General features: G+C 37.5%; 1 protein-coding gene and 1 pseudogene across 1 annotated transcript in view; both read right to left on the bottom strand.

Annotated features, from left to right (window-relative positions):
- The window catches only part of LOC127833765 (DNA-directed RNA polymerase II subunit RPB1-like), a 149,812-nt gene that overhangs the window by 8,872 nt on the left and 124,534 nt on the right, over positions 1–16,406 (bottom strand). The gene's annotated exons all lie outside the window — the stretch shown is intronic.
- Positions 1,492–16,406, bottom strand: part of LOC127833766 (DNA-directed RNA polymerase II subunit RPB1-like) — a 29,711-nt pseudogene continuing 14,796 nt past the window's right edge.

Below are 16,406 nucleotides of genomic sequence, written 5' to 3'. Positions count from 1 at the left end.
AAAGTTTAAAAGTTGTATGTTGAAAAGTGTATTTATTGGACAAATAACAAAGCTGTCCATGGTGAATCTAGTCTTACCCCTACCCGTAGCAACTTTTTTTTCGGGGGGGGGGGGTGTTAACTATACCACAAGAAAGAATCACTCACCAGCAGTGATTTTCTCCGATATGGACTCCATGGTCAGCTTCTTATCTGTCATCCTCTTCCTGTCCAGCTCTATACGAAGCAACCAGGCGGAGATCTTGGTCACATTAAAGTCTGGCATTTCATAGTACACGTTCACCCACTCCCGGTCCTCAGCAATTACTGTGTTGGTGGGGTCTGGGCAAATATGGCCAGAGAAACATCAGGACGTCTCGGGCATAGCATTATTTCAGATGTAAAATATACCCTGTTTCCAAAAGAAGCAACTTACTAAGTCTGTAATTATCTTTTTCAATTCTAAAAGTAAAAGTTGCAATTAAAAACAACTGTAACTACCCGCTAGTTAAACTCTTTTTTAAGCAATTATTCTCAATAAATTGTTTCACTTGATCAAGATCTGAGATGAGAGAAGCATTTAATTTATATGGCAGTGTTCTGCCGTGGATGCGCCCTTGCGACATTGGCACAAAATAAAAGATTTGTCCCCACCCGTTTTCCGTATATTGGTCCGCGGGCGCACAGGAATTAGTAATAAAAACTAATCAATTCAATTTGTGAGTCGGTAAAGTAATCGAGTGAATGTGCAATCAGAACGAATTATTTCATTGGACATGACATCATTTTGCAGCCAATGGTAAATTTACATTAATAACACTTGATTGCATTGGTAAGTTGAGATTACAACAACCAATCAAAATGGCGGAAAGTGACGGGCCCAAGAAAACAAAATCCATTTTAGTTTTTTTCCTCCGGGAAGTAGAATTAGAAAATATGACGATAATAATAACAACACCCCTACAGAGTCTTCCCAAGTCCCAACATCGTTTAGCAATGACAAAAAAGTCTGCCCCTAAACATACGTTCCAAGCAAATTTGCTTCGGAAATTGTCTTTGTCACTTTTTGACAACAACAAAATGACATGCACTTTGTGCATGAAGCACACAAAAAACGCCTTAAATATCGGTAATTCTAATTATTGAACAATTATTGACACGCAATGCTGGGTTCAATGACCATAAATCTGTTCAAAGTTTTGTAAATATGTATACTATTGTTTGACAGTTTTAACAAGTTTTTAAAATGTTCAAGGTTGAATTAGAATGTTACGTCCTGTGGACTGGCTGTAAGAAGAAAACAAGCAAATTTAAGAGTGCAAGTAAAAGATAATTAGTTTCTGAAAATAAAATTCTGCTACAAATATATTTCTGTGTCCCCAGATTTTTCCTTTTTGTCCCCTCATTTTTAACCCTAAAGGGTACCTGTCCCCAAGAGTAAAGATTCGCGGCAGAACAATGTATGGGTCTGTGAATCAAACAAACATTCTGAGACAACAGCCAAGGAACTATGTCATACCTGGGCATGTTGGAACTTAGTCTCAATCTCTCCAATCAGCCAATCAAAAGCCTCGTTGGACAGCCTGAACTCCTCAATGACGCGCTTGGAGCAGAACGTAGACCGGATAAGCACTTTCATCAGGATGGTGGCGTTCTCGTTGGCCTGGATAGAGAGGTGATCGTTTCCAGGCACCACAGTCAGTCTCTTGCACAGCTGCCTCACGTCTGTGGATGAGAAAATGGGGTCTAAATCTAGCAACATACTAGAAGATGAGGGACTTTTTCCATTAAATGACTGGGTCAGGAAAACAGGCTTTAAAGGTCTGATAAATTACAATTACAATAGCAAAACATAAATACTTTTGTTGCAATTTTTGTATCTAAGTATGCGTAGACTACTGTCAATTGGTCAATATTTAACAAAAGAAAATCACGCACCATCAATGATTTTGGTCGGATGTATGTCTGTCAAGCTACGCTTGTTAATCTTGAAGATTTTGTGAGCGTTCCAGATCATCCGCTGCAGGTTACATGGCAACACGATCTTGCTGTCCCCGGACGGGAAGATCTGACGGATCGCGTTACGATCATCTACAAGCTGCTCCAATTCTTGCTCTATCTCAGACAGACAGTTGGCATCCGAAAGGAGGTCGCGAACCACATCCTCCGTCAAACTCTTTTTTAACTGCCTGTAAAATGTTAGCATCAGAATGTGTTGTTACACAAGGGAGTAAATGAAGTATTTTTGCCCATAAACTAGTTCACCATGGCTTACAAATCATTCTGCCAAGGAGTTTACCCCGGCTAAAACCCGGATGCTTGGCTTTAACCATCAAGAGTTGGTTACCACAGTCTTTGTGCATGTGCTCATTGTTGTTTATCTTTGTGATATGTTATTAAAGGTAATGAGTCACTTAATATATAAACAACTTTGGGCTGCAAATTTCTTGTAGCAGAAATATTTTCACTTTATTCCTATTCACAGAGGTATGAAAATCAAAATGCCATCTTACAATTATATATGCAAAACTTTAAAGACCAAAGCCATTACATAAACAAGTTCACCTTCATCATGAATGACTAGAAACTATGGCAAGAACACACCTCTCGTTGGTGGCGTCAAACTTGAAGTTCTTCTCGAAGGCCCTGTTGGAAGGTTTGAGTGTGGGCAGTGCCTGGAAGTCGACCCTCGTAGCATCCAGCCCATCTTATCCATAACGCAGCTGGATCAGCTGCTCAACCTGCAGGGAAATAATAGTCAGTATTCATTGAAAATGCAGTTTAATAATAGTCTTTGATTAATTGAACCTGCAGGGGAATAGCCATTTTTATAACTGCGGTGATATATTAGTCACGGATGAATTGTAACAGTAGTGAAATAATAGTCATCAATTCATTGGACCTGTGGTGAAAAAACAGCCATTTATTAATTGAACATGTGGTCAAATAATAGCCACAATTATATTAAGTTTACAGTGAAATAATAGTATTTGATTCATTTATCCTGTGATGCAATAAGTCATTTTTTATATTGAAACAGTGGTGAAATAATAGTGTGGAATTCTTGGGTGCGATGGTTGGACGGTATTTCAAAAATAAAATAATAAAAATAAATATGTGTTTTTTAACCGTTTCAAAAAAAAATTGGGGGGATGGGGTGGGCGGGTATAATGTGAGGGTGTAGTGGTCATTTGTGAGATGATCTTTAAAAAAAATTCGGGGGGGGGGCGTGGGGGATGGTTTAGGTGGAGTCTATTGTGGTATGTCAGGTAAGAGTTGTTTGTCAAAGTATCAATCAAATCTAATCATAAATAAAGAAGTTATGGCAATTTTAGCAAAATTTAATAATTTGACCTTGAGAGTCAAGGTCATTCAAAGGTCAAGGTAAAATTCAACTCGCCAGGTACAGTAACCTCATAATAGCATGAAAGTATTTGAAGTTTGAAAGCAATAGCCTTGATACTTTAGAAGTAAAGTGGATCGAAACACAAAATTTAACCATATATTCAAAGTTACTAAGTCAAAAAAGGGCCATAATTCTGTAAAAATGACAACCAGAATTATGCAACTTGTCCTTTTACTGTCCCCTTATGATAGTTTGCGAGTGTTCCAAGTATGAAAGCAATATCTATGATACTTTAGGGGTACAGTGGACCAAAACACAAAACTTAACCAAATTTTCAATTTTCTAAGTATAAAGGGCCCATAATTCCGTCCAAATGCCAGTCAGAGTTAAATCACTTTGCCTGCACAGTCGCCTTATGATAGTTAATAAGTGTTGCAAGTATGAAAGCAACAGCTTTGATACTGTAGGAATAAAGTGGACATAAACACAAAACTTAACCAAATTTTCAATTTTCTAAGTATAAAAAGGGCACATAATTCTGTCAAAATGCCAGTCAGAGTTACATAACTTTGCCTGCACAGTCCCCTTATGATAGTAAGTGTTGCAAGTATGAAAGCAATAGCTTTGAAACTAAAGGAATAAAATGGACCTAAACACAAAACTTAACCAAAATTTTTAATTTTCTAAGTATAAAAAGGGCACATAATTCTGTCAAAATGCACGACATAGTTATCTAACTTTTCCTGCCCAGTCCCCTAATGATAGGAAGTAAGTGTACCAAGTTTGAATGCAATAGCATTGATACTTTCTGAGAAAAGTGGACCTAAACGCAAAACTTAACCGGACTCCGACACCAAGGTGATGACAATAGCTCATATTTTTTTCCAAAAAATAGATGAGCAAAAAATGAGCCATTTTTTATTTGAATCTTCGGTGAAATAAGTCATTGATTCATGGAACCTGCTGTAAAAACATTGTTATTGATTCATGGCACATATGTTAATATATTAGTTATTGTACCTATGGTCAAATAATAGTCATTGATTCATTTAACCTGAAGAGAAATAACAGTAACCAATATATAAACCCTACAGTGGAATAATAGCCAATGATCGATTGAGTCTGAAGTGAAATTACAGTAATTGATTGATTGAACATGTGGTGAAAAAATAAGTAATAATTCTTTTTTATCATGTGAAAAAATAGTCATTAATTCATTGAGCCTGCAGTGAAATAATAGTCGGAGATTTACAGAATTTAAACTATTATTTCAATAAAGCTGGGTCCAACGTTCATACTACAGTAAATTTAAGTCATCGTATCAATAAAATTAAACATGAATTTCAACAAAGCTCAATCAGCTGTTCAACCAGAGGTGAAACAATAGTCATGGATTTATTGAACGTTTTTAGTTATATCAAGCAATTGAATGAGCTGTTGAATCTGCAGGCATGATATAATATAACTTGTGTTCATGTTTTTTAGTTATGACTTGGTGGCCTTCTGAAACTTAATCTACATATATAAAGACCTCATTGAATTAGTGACTATGAGGCCTATATATATTAATCTGTATCACTGTACCTGATTTCTGACGGTTCCATCGTACTTGACCATCACACTCTCCATGGCCTTGATGAGACGACGCTGAATATACCCTGCAGAAGAGAACAGAGGTAATACATGTGGTGTGCGAGCAAATATAGGGGCAAGACATGATGTGTGCTAGCAAATACAGGGGCAAGGCATGAGGTGTGAGAGTAAATATAGAGGTAAGATATGAGGTGTGCTAACAAATAAAGTGGCAAGACATGAAGTGTGCTGGCAAATATAGGGGCAATACATGAGGTGTGCTAGCAAATATAGGGGCAAGCATTAGGTGTGCTAGAAAATATAGGGGCAAGACATGAGGTGTGCTAGCAAATAAAGTGGCAACACATGCGGTGAGCTAGTAAATATAGGGGCAAGACATTAAGTGAGCTAGCAAATATAGGGGCAAGACATTAAGTATGCTAGCAAATATAAGGGCAATACATGAGGTGTGCTAGCAAATATAGGGGCAAGATGTGAGGTGTGCTAACAAATATAGGGACAAGACATTAGGTGTGCTAGCAAATATAGGGACAAGACATTCTGTGTGCTAGCAAATATAGGGGCAAAATGTGAGGTGTGCTAGCAAATACAGGGGCAAGACATGAGGTGTGCTAGCAAATATAGGGACAAGACATTAGGTGTGCTAGCAAATATAGGGACAAGACATGCGGTGTGCTAGAAAATACAGGGGCAAGACATGAGGTGTGCTAGCAAATAAAGATACAAGACATTAAGTATGCTAGCAAATACAGGGGCAAGACATGAGGTGTACTTGCAAATATAGGGGCAAGATATGATGTGTGCTAGCAAATATAGGGACAAGACATGAGGTGTGCTTGCAAATATGTGTTTATGACAGGTCTATACAGTGGATGTTATTTAATAGCAACAAATAATCTTTTTTGCAATTTGCTTTGTTAATATTTTCTGCTAATGTTTTCCAGCAAAATTGTTGTGTGAACACAAGACCAATCCTTTTTCCTTAATGGATATCAAGCTAAAGCAAACAAATCATGACTTCGACCCACACTAGCAAATGATCCAGACCAGCAAATACAAGTGGTCTTATCAGCATATGATCCCACGACCTGTAAAAGTGCTCAGGTGAGCTAGAAAGCAGCCGGGATTTGTCAACTAGTTTGGTAAAAAAAGCAGAGCGACATACCCACCTACCTGGTCATAAAATCGACGGCAAATATAGATAAACAAATGATCCCACCAAATTAATTTGAACAACCCAAAGAGAGGATGACCCTTAACCAGATGGTGATCTTATTCAGACTACAATACTAATACTACACTCCTCCACGTACCAGTTTCTGCCGTCTTTACGGCTGTATCAATGAGACCCTCACGACCTCCCATGGCGTGGAAGAAGAATTCTGAAGGCGTCAGACCGGCAAGGTACGAGTTCTCTACGAAACCTCTCGACTCGGGCCCGTAATCGTCCTTGATGAAGTGCGGGAGCGTGCGGTGACGGAAGCCAAACGGAATACGCTTTCCTTCTACGTTCTGCTGGCCTACACAGGCTATAACCTGGAGATTTGATGTATAATAACACAATAATCATGAAGAAAATACTCAAACATGAGGGCCAACGGTTCTAGGTGCGTCACCTGAGAACAGAACGAACTTAACTGTTTTAAGCAGTTTTTGAGAAGTTTGTATTACAAACATATATTTAACCTTTTTTTAGATGGAACAATGTTTGAACTCGACTGAGACATATTTGTTTCACAAATGTTTTGCTAAATTTTTATGCTGATAAGGCAAAAGATCAACTATCTGCGTTTTTCAGACGGTTTCAATTCAGAAATAGCTCATAACATGATGTAATTTCACAGACCAAGTAAAATATACACTCAGTGAGTGATAAAATAGTTTGCATAGATTTCAAAATGCCCTATTGGGAAAAAAGATCACACTAAGCCAACGATGCATCACCATTCACACAACAGCCATTTAAGTTCTGCACATCTTTGGTTCATGCAAGTACCTGCAATCCCCCTATAGATACTTCATTGTATGTGGTTACCTACCTGGGAGATATTAATCTTCGAGCCTTTGGACCCTGCCACAACCATGGCCTTGAAGTTGTTGAACTCCGACAGGGACTTCTGGGCCTTGCTGCCGGTCTTGTCTCTTGCATCGTTGAGGATACGGTTCACCTGGTTCTCGAACGTCTGTCGCAGCGTGTAACCAGGTGTGGGCTCCAGTTCATCATTGTGAGCCTTCTCGATGACTTCTATCACATCCAGCTGAGGACAACCAGAGTTTACATTTTATGTAAGCTTGATTTACCCTTTACCACTTAGATACTTATTTTTACGTATTTGCAGACCCAAAGGTTACATTTAATTACATACCTTTTTTACTAGATTCAAGTTAAATAGCATAAAACCTGAACAGATGTTCAGGTTTTATGCTGCTTGCAAAAGCCATTTTCACTTTGCTTCTTATGGGGGAAAGGTTTAATTGATTATATTTCAAGCCTAAGGCTGATTGAGACACTCTACTGTTTTTCTTGGGTATAACAAATACCTGGCGTCTTTGGAATTCTAACAAGTCAATTTAAACATTGTGAAGATAAGACTAACCAAATGTAACTACAGGAACTACCTATTTATCATTATTAGCTGGCCAAACGGTCTTGTAAGATGTTTTGCTATCACAGATCTGGGAATAATTCTAAATTTTTACCACAATTTAGCCAAAACTTGTTCTTTCAGCACTTTTTGTAAACAGGATATAACAGATTAAACAGACAACGTAAGGGACCGGAAGAACTTTTAAAACATGGCGCAATGGGCTCTCAAGTTCCTGCTTATTTAAAACCTTTCTACCCAATCACATCATTTAAACAGCCGTTCAAAAACAAGAAAGGTTTCCATTAAAATTTTCACCAGTCACAGGAGCCTTTAATTTTGGTAATTTTAATTGACTTTCAATTCCTATAACATCCATCCATTGGAAGCATGTTTTCATTATTAATTTTACACATAGTATCAAAATTTTCATCAGATATTTCTCCAAATAAAAAGCCAATCAACACATCCTGACATATAAAACAGACAATTCCACTCATTCACCTTGGCTTTCTTGATAGTGTCCTGAATCTCAATGTAGGTCTGGGGGTCGGCAATAGTGTCACCAATACCGATACTGTGACCTTCAATAAGCAGCCAGTTGTTCACCACAGTCTGAATGTTGCCATATAGGAAACCTGAAGAAAAGATACATCAATATCAACAATTAAATCATGGAACTTAAATGTATGTTACTCAATATTGGCCACGGCTGGTGAGCAAAATGCCAAGAGAAACTTTACACCATATTGCACTGAATTAAGGTTTTCAGATCACACAAAATGCCTTGATTTCTGTCAACAAAATTGTAAATGCTTAACCATTTTGATTATTTTAAAGAACGTAAGTGTATATCAATGAACCCAGTTTTGGGAAAAAAATGGACTTATTGCATATGCCTTAAGTTTAAATAATAAAACTGAACAATATTGATTATTTTAAAGCACACAATTGTACATATATGAGTTGTATTCAAGGAAAACTGGGCTTATAACACATGCGCGTAAAGTGTCACACAATCAGACGCACCTGCTTGTTCCCAGCCGAGCTCCAGGAAGACGACGTGGGCGATGGCACCGGTAGACGCCCCCAGGGACTTCTTACACAGGATGCCTGAGAGCAGCTGCCCATCCTCTATCAGAACCTGCCGCACAAACAGGAAATGTAAAGTGAAATGTAATCTTCAGTGTCAGGAGATCTTATTATCTGCAAAATATTCTTATGCCATTCTTTGACCCTATTCCAGTAAACCAAAGACAGAAGGTATTCAAGATACACGTCACTACAGGGCAAAATAACCCTTCTTAGCAAGGGGCATCTTATTCTTCCCCTTAACCAAAAAGGCCCTTTCACCTACAGAAATTTCTTTAAAATCATGCATTTTTCGCTTAATTTCAAATCTACCTTAGTATTTTTCATTCCCCAAAGCCAGAAAATTGTGTCAATTTTCCCTCCAAAAAAAAGGCTGTGGCCCTTTCCACAAAGTTAGTGTTTTGGCCCTGCACCATCAATCAAGGTCTTTTCCTTGGGGTCAAATCCAAGTCCATTGACCGATTCCCAAAGCAAAATGGTAAAAAATATTCCCAATTGAAAAACATTTGTTACTGCAGGAAAACTATACCGATATATCTGGTAACCGTGTGAGTGAAATCTTATCCAACGTCAAATCTAATATTCATTACATAATTCCAGCAGTGGCTTGCCAATAGCAACAGTTGGCATACCTTAATTTATAGGTTAAATGATAGTGGATATCCTGTGGGTTTAATCAATGTCAGAACTTTGTATGGCCATTCATTATCCAGTTAATTTTTTTCCAACCATATTATCATCAATAACTTGAATCTTGTTCAAGTATGTATAATCAATAACTTCGAATCAACGCCAACGTTATTTTCATAATATGGAATGCAGCTTTGTTGCCTTGAATTAGGCTGGTATAAAACAGGCATATTGAATAGAGTAATTAACACAATAAAAATTTGGCAAATATGCCAAGAAGTGCTTCATAATCCATAATTGTCTGCAAAAATGTCTATATTTAAGTACAGTCAAAACCCGATGGCTCGAACTCGCTTGGCTTAAATTATTGGTTGGCTCGAACTGTCATCAAAGCACCGATTTTTTATTGCTAAGTATTCATATAAAATTTTGTAAATATCATTACATATGTGATTTGACTCTTATCAACCTGTAGTATTATCATTAGTTATAAAGTATTACATTTACTTAATTTGCACTTATTATTCACAAATATTGTAATAAATTTTAGTTCCCAAATTTATCCCAAATCAGTTGACTTTTCACACACACACAAATCCTAATCCCGAAATCACATTTTTCCCAAAAGGACCAGAAAAAGGCTAGGCCCTTACCTTGGTGTCCCCGGGTGATATCCACTTGTACGGACCCTTGTCCTCCTCATCAGGGTGTGTGCTGTGGGTGCGGATCAGGTTCACACGGCCCGGGATGATCAGTGAGAAGACCTGCTTGCCCGTCCACATGGGCTTGGGTTTAAGGATGGCAGGGTGGGGCATGTGGCCGTCCCAGCTTGGCAAGAACATTAGGATGTTCATCACCTGGCCCTGCACAGGTACAGAATTATAAGACTTTATTGAGAACATGTGGAATGCAGGCCAAATCAATATACTATTTTTGATGGACTTTAAATTTAACATTAATCTAAACATTGGTCGAACTCTGTACAAAAACCCCACACAATAAATTGTTAAACATTAAGATACGTACAACTTATGTAGGACAAAACCTTAATAACATAATTTCAATCAGTAAATAGGCTTCACATTATACATGTGTATGTTTTCATAAGTAAATTCAGCACACATTTAGAGGCAAACAAAAAATGACTACAAGTATGTACAAAAAGCTATATGCTGTTTGCTACTATCAGTATCTACGGGTTGAAAATTATGATTTAACAATTAAATCAAGCAAGAAAGATCTTAAATTATCCCCACGTTTTTCGGAGAAAAAGTGTTGGGATATTGTGGTGATGTGCGTCTGTCCGTCCATCCTGGCCACCTGCTCCTCCTACACTATTAGCACTAGAACCTTGAAACTTACATACATGGTAGCTATGAGCATATGTGCGACGGTGACAGTGACGGAATTTTGATCTGACCCCTGTGTCAAAAGTTATGGGGGTTGGGGGAGGGCTGGGTCAGAGATTTTCACTCAATTTTTTATGTTATTTTACATTAACTTCTTCATTTCTGCACCGATTTCATCAAATTGATACTGAGCCTCTCTTATGACAATACGGTCAATCTCAACTATGCATGGCCCCATTACCAATCCTGGGGTGCCCCGGCCACATAGGCCACCCTCACCCAAAATTGCCTTTTACTATAATTTCTTCATTTCTACACCGATTCACTTCAAATTGATACTGAACCTCTCTTATGACAATACGGTCAATCTCAGCTTTGCATGGCCCCATTACCAACCCTAGGGCACCCTGTCCACATAGGCCACACCCACCCAAAATTGCCTTTTACTATAATTTCTTCATTTCTACACCGATTCACTTCAAATTAATACTGAACCTCTTTTATGACAATAAAGTCAATCTCAACTATGCATGGCCCCATTACCAACCCTGGGGCGCCCCGGCCACGCCCACCCAAAATTGCCTTTTACTATGATTTCCTTATTTCTACACCGATTCACTTTAAATTGATACTGAACCTCTCTTATTACAATACAGTCAATCTCAACTATGCATGGCCCCATTACCAACCCTGGGGCGCCCCGCCCACATAGGCCACGCCACCCAAAATTGCCTTTTACTATAATTTTTTCATTTCTACACTGATTCACTTCTAATTGATACTGAACTTCTCTTATGACAATACGGTCAATCTCAACTATGCATGGCCCCATTACCAACCCTGGGGCGCCCCTGGGTCAAACATGCGGAGTGGGGATATGCGTCGGCCTCTGCCACGCCATTTCTAGTTTAATTTGATATTCTAAGGGACTACAATACAGTCAAAATGCTTATCAGAGTGGTAAAGAGTATTATACCCTTTACCACTTAGATACGTATTTTGACATGTGTGTAGTGTCTTAGAAAGTTAAATGTAATTAAAGACCTTTCTTACTAGATTCAAGTTTTAAAGGCTCCATTTCCAACCCCTAGATACTGATGAGCAGCAAACAGCATAAAACCTGAACAGAGTGCGAGTTACTTGCAGACTGTTCTGGTTTTATGCTGTTTGCACATAGCCATTTCCACTTTGCCTCGGAGTGGTAAAGGATTAAACCAGCACACACCCTGTCCAGAAACACATCCCTCTTGGTCATCTTGCGTACAGCTGTCAGGGTGTCCTGTACGATACCCATGACAGGCCGGTTGGACTGCGGCGTGATGATCATGCGTGGTACGGAAGCCAGCTGTGAGATCTCAGCTCGGGTCTCCAGGGACTGGGCAAGATGGAGGTTCATCTCGTCTCCATCAAAGTCTGCGTTATATGGGGTTGTGCAGCTGAAGGCGAGATAAACAAAGTAAAAGATGTTGTTATTTAGTTTAAAGCAAAGATTTTCTGTCCCAACCTGTGGGTCTTAATATCAGCCCCATTCAAAATGCCAATCCTGGGTTGTTCCAAAAAACCAAAAAAACATTCAAAATAAATTTTAAGGGCCTTTTTTTTCCAGCGTTTTTCCTCTATATAAAGTTGGTACCGTAAAACAGCACCATTCCCAATGAGACCATTTTTCCCAATTTCAAAATAAAAATAACCAATTCACAAAAAAATCTAATTTACGGAAAAATTGCCGAAGATTTGCATACACACATGACATGTTATTCCCTTTTGTCAAAACATCGCAGTCTAAACAATAATGTCAGTATACGGGCTAAGCTTATTTTCACAACACCCAACACTTAATCCAGTTTTGTCTGGATTTTTTGTTTACTCAGTACTGTATGAAAAGTACAATAAACTGCTTCAATAATGAATCATCGAAAAGACCTTAATGATAAAGATACAGCATGTTTAATTGAAATTAATTTTTTAACTTAGTTAAAATGAATAACACAATTTTTAACCGAAATTAAAAGATTTCAATTGCCTCTATGCTACATAGTTTTTTAATACAAAAATCAATATGCCTTCGCTTTCCATGCGGTAACATGACGTTTTACATGAGCAGCTTAATTTTTGCGCGCTTTTGTTGAGACAAAGGAAATAGGCATGTGTAATGTTTATGTGAAGTTAAATTTTGCTAACGTCGCATTAACATGAACTGAAGATTGAAGTGTTTTTTGGATTACACATTTAATTACGGTCATTTGAGAATGCAACCAAACATTTACAGTTTTAGTTAATTAATAAAATAATTATTTGTAAAAACGTTTACTTGTCGAAATAATTGTTTTGACAATATTAAGCATGAAATGTACAATTTCCTGGAATGCACCAGGTTGCCATCAGATGTTTTCTAAAACAAGAGCACCACATAACTGGTGCCACGCTCGGCTGCGAAAGCTTGTCAAAATTTGTATATATTTTTTTTTTAAGTCACAGTGACCTTAACCTTTGACCTAGTGACCCAAAATGGGTGTGGCGTGTAGAACTCATCAAGGTGCATCTACATATGAAGTTTCAAAGTTGTAGGTGGAAGCACTTTGATTTTAGAGCCAATGTAAAGGTTTTAGCACGACGCCGGCCGACAGTGGACGATGAGCAGGCTATGACAATACCTTGGGTTTCCTCCAAAAACAGCCTCGCTAAAAACTGCCATGATTTTTTTGTAGAGGATTACATCGTAATGACTGATTAGTGTGCTAGGTATAGAAACGCCAACAAACTGCCTCAAAGCCAGTGAAAGTATCCATTGATAGTGAAACTGTGTTATTCACGCACAACTGATTCACAATCGTTTGCATCTTCAGTGCCTTGGAGCCAAAACCCTAATACTGCTTGTTAAGAAGTATGTCACCAATTTTGGTGTAATATGAAAACAGCCAAACAAATTACCGATACTGATTAACACTCGCGCATTTATAAAATTCGGACTTTAAAAATTGGGGAATATGTATTTTAGATCGAGTCCAGTGCACAGTTGTCAGATGTTGATAATAGCAGCGTTTCATTAAAGGTCAAGTCTACTGACGCAAACCTGGTTCAATATATGGCAGGTTATCTTACAGAACCTGAGGCTACAAGTCCCGATTTAGACAGATCATACTCTTAAGCACATTTTTAGGTAAAAAGAGAGTTAGGTTTAATAAACTCATTGTTTAGTGGTTATAGAAACATGATTTCGTAGAAAATCACTCACCACTTTGATGTGAATATGCAACTTATTATTTGTACATGTTTTTAAACGTTTCCAGCATAATTAATAAATTTCCCAATTTGGATGAAAATGCCACTAATTTTCCCAATTTGACCGGTACCGGTACCATTCCCAAAGTGGTGAGAAAAAACGCTGCTTTTAAAATCTTCAAAATACTTGGATAATAAACATGTGTGCAAGTGCAAAACGTTGAGTCCTTAAAACAGCAGAGAAAAATTATGGTAGAACAGTCGGTTGAAATCGTTGGTTAACACATTTCTTTAAAGCTAATACTCAATGATTTCCTTTAATCTTTTCACAACATAATGTTTTCAAGAAATATATATTCTATATGAATTAAGAGCACTAGTTGTAAGTGTGTGCTCAACTTTGTTGTTTATATCAAATCAAATGAAATATTTCACCACAAAACAGTTTAAATTTACATGGAAAGGTTTGAGGCAAAAGCTGAGGTTTGGTGAAAAACAGACATAACTCTAATTTTGACTTAGAACCACAAAACCAGTCAAAACCAGTGAATCATTTGAGCTGCTCTCTGGGAAAACGAGGCTTAATGCATGTGTGTTAAGAGTTGTCATTGATTAGCCTACGCAGTCTGCAAAGTTAGGGATGCCACTTTCCGGCGTGTGCGCCTTATGGTATTTTTTGAAAAGAAAGTCTCTTGTTTCAAGCTCTTGAAGACTGTAAAGGCTAATAAGGGGCCACATTTAAAGCATTAAACCCTGTTTTCCCCCAAAAAGGCTCATTCATAATAAGACACGTACCTGAGGTTCATCCTGAATGTGGACCAGGGCAGCACCTTCACCTGGTGACACATCATACTCATCTTGTGAAGGGTGGGCTGTCGGTTGAACACGATATAGTCCCCGTCCTGCATGTGACGCTCAACCTGGCAGGAATACCAGGAGCTTTTTAACAATTGTTTCCATTGTAATATACAATTAACAAGTTAATCTGAGAAAGACCAAATGTAATTTACTGGGTTTGTGACTTTTTTCTTTTACAAACATTGGTGGAAACAAATGAAGTGTTTATTGAAATGTGAAGTACCCAAAGATCATTTAATGAAACTGTAAATAAGCGGGAAATCCCGATGTTTTCCACTGATTGGGGAATTATTAATTATTAATTAGCGAACAGAAAAACTGAACATCTTTCATAAACTGCATTTATTGCTTGTATTACATTAGTATATTTCACCACAATTAACTATTTTAAAGATGACACGTTGTATTAAAAACAATTTAAATCTCAGTGATATTTTTTTAACTTGGATGTCAGTGCCCCAGATAACGTGCGTATATGTGTCTTTCACCCTCTTAAAATGTTTTAAAACGCAAAGAAATACAATATCATGCGTATTCAAAACGCAACCGAGTTGAATTCTACGCAAATTCGTAAAATTTGATGTGTACAATACAATAAGTTTGATCGAAAATGCTTTGCTCATTTTCGGCATTTTCTCTTTGGAATTATTATCGTAATGGGGCGACGCTTTCATTAAGCAAGCGCCTGGATGACTGAGCAGGAAAACAGTCAAAGTTATCCAAATGCTCTGTGGACTAGATTTCATTGTAAAATAAAGTGTTGACCAAATTATTTACGAAGACATACAAGCGTTTTAAATCTGACTTAATCCGTCGACCATTGTGCATGTCTATGTAAAGGGTCTGTACTTTCAGCTTCTATTATGATGTGAAATAAAGTCTAAGAGAGGTCGAAAGACGTCCGCTATTGTTGCCCCAAAATATCAGTTGATCGCAAATGGTTTCCTACCAAGAAAGCAAAAGCCAATAAGTGCCGAATCATTAGTGTTATCATTTTTTTTTAAGTTTAAAGTTTAAATTATGGACAGTTTCAAGGATTAAAGATGTTATGAAACATCATTGTATTAAAGTAAATGATGATAGTTTACAGTTTTATTGAATCAATACAAGTGTGCAGCTTCAACAGAAGTGAAGCGGCAATCATTTTACAGTATTCATTTTTATAACTCATTTCACCCTATTTCAAGAATGAAATCACCCTATTTTCAAAATCAATGGGTGAAAACCCTATTTCCCAAACAATTATCTGGGGTACTGGTATGTAAATTGTTAACAATATTAATAAAGATTCTTGCTAAAAAAAAGATTGATCAATGAGCATTAAAAACCTGATTTTTATAAATAACAGGCGTTGGTCTAAACATATTTAAATCCTGGTTACAAAAACCAACATTCCTTGATGAATCAGTATTTTCCAATTTATTTTTTCTAACAGATGCCTTTCCTTAAAAAATCAAAACCGAAACAAGATGTGTTTGTGAAACACAATGTCCCCCTATATGACGTTTGACTTTGAAGGATGACCTTGACCCTTCACCACTCAAAATGTGCAGCTCCATGAGATACACATGTATTTCAAATATAAAATTGCTAGCTTCAATATTGCAGAAGTGACATTACATGAGCAATTTTGACCCATATATTTAACCTTGAAGGATGACCTCGACCTTTTACCACTCAAAATGTGCAGCTCCATGAGATACACACGCATGCCAAATATCAAGTTGCTATCTTCAATATTGCAAAAGTATTC

The sequence above is a fragment of the Dreissena polymorpha genome, chromosome 6 (assembly GCF_020536995.1).
Source record: "Dreissena polymorpha isolate Duluth1 chromosome 6, UMN_Dpol_1.0, whole genome shotgun sequence".
Lineage (NCBI taxonomy): Eukaryota > Metazoa > Mollusca > Bivalvia > Myida > Dreissenidae > Dreissena > Dreissena polymorpha.
The sequence above is the reverse complement of the archived record's forward strand: the minus strand, read 5'-3'. Positions and strand labels throughout refer to the sequence as shown.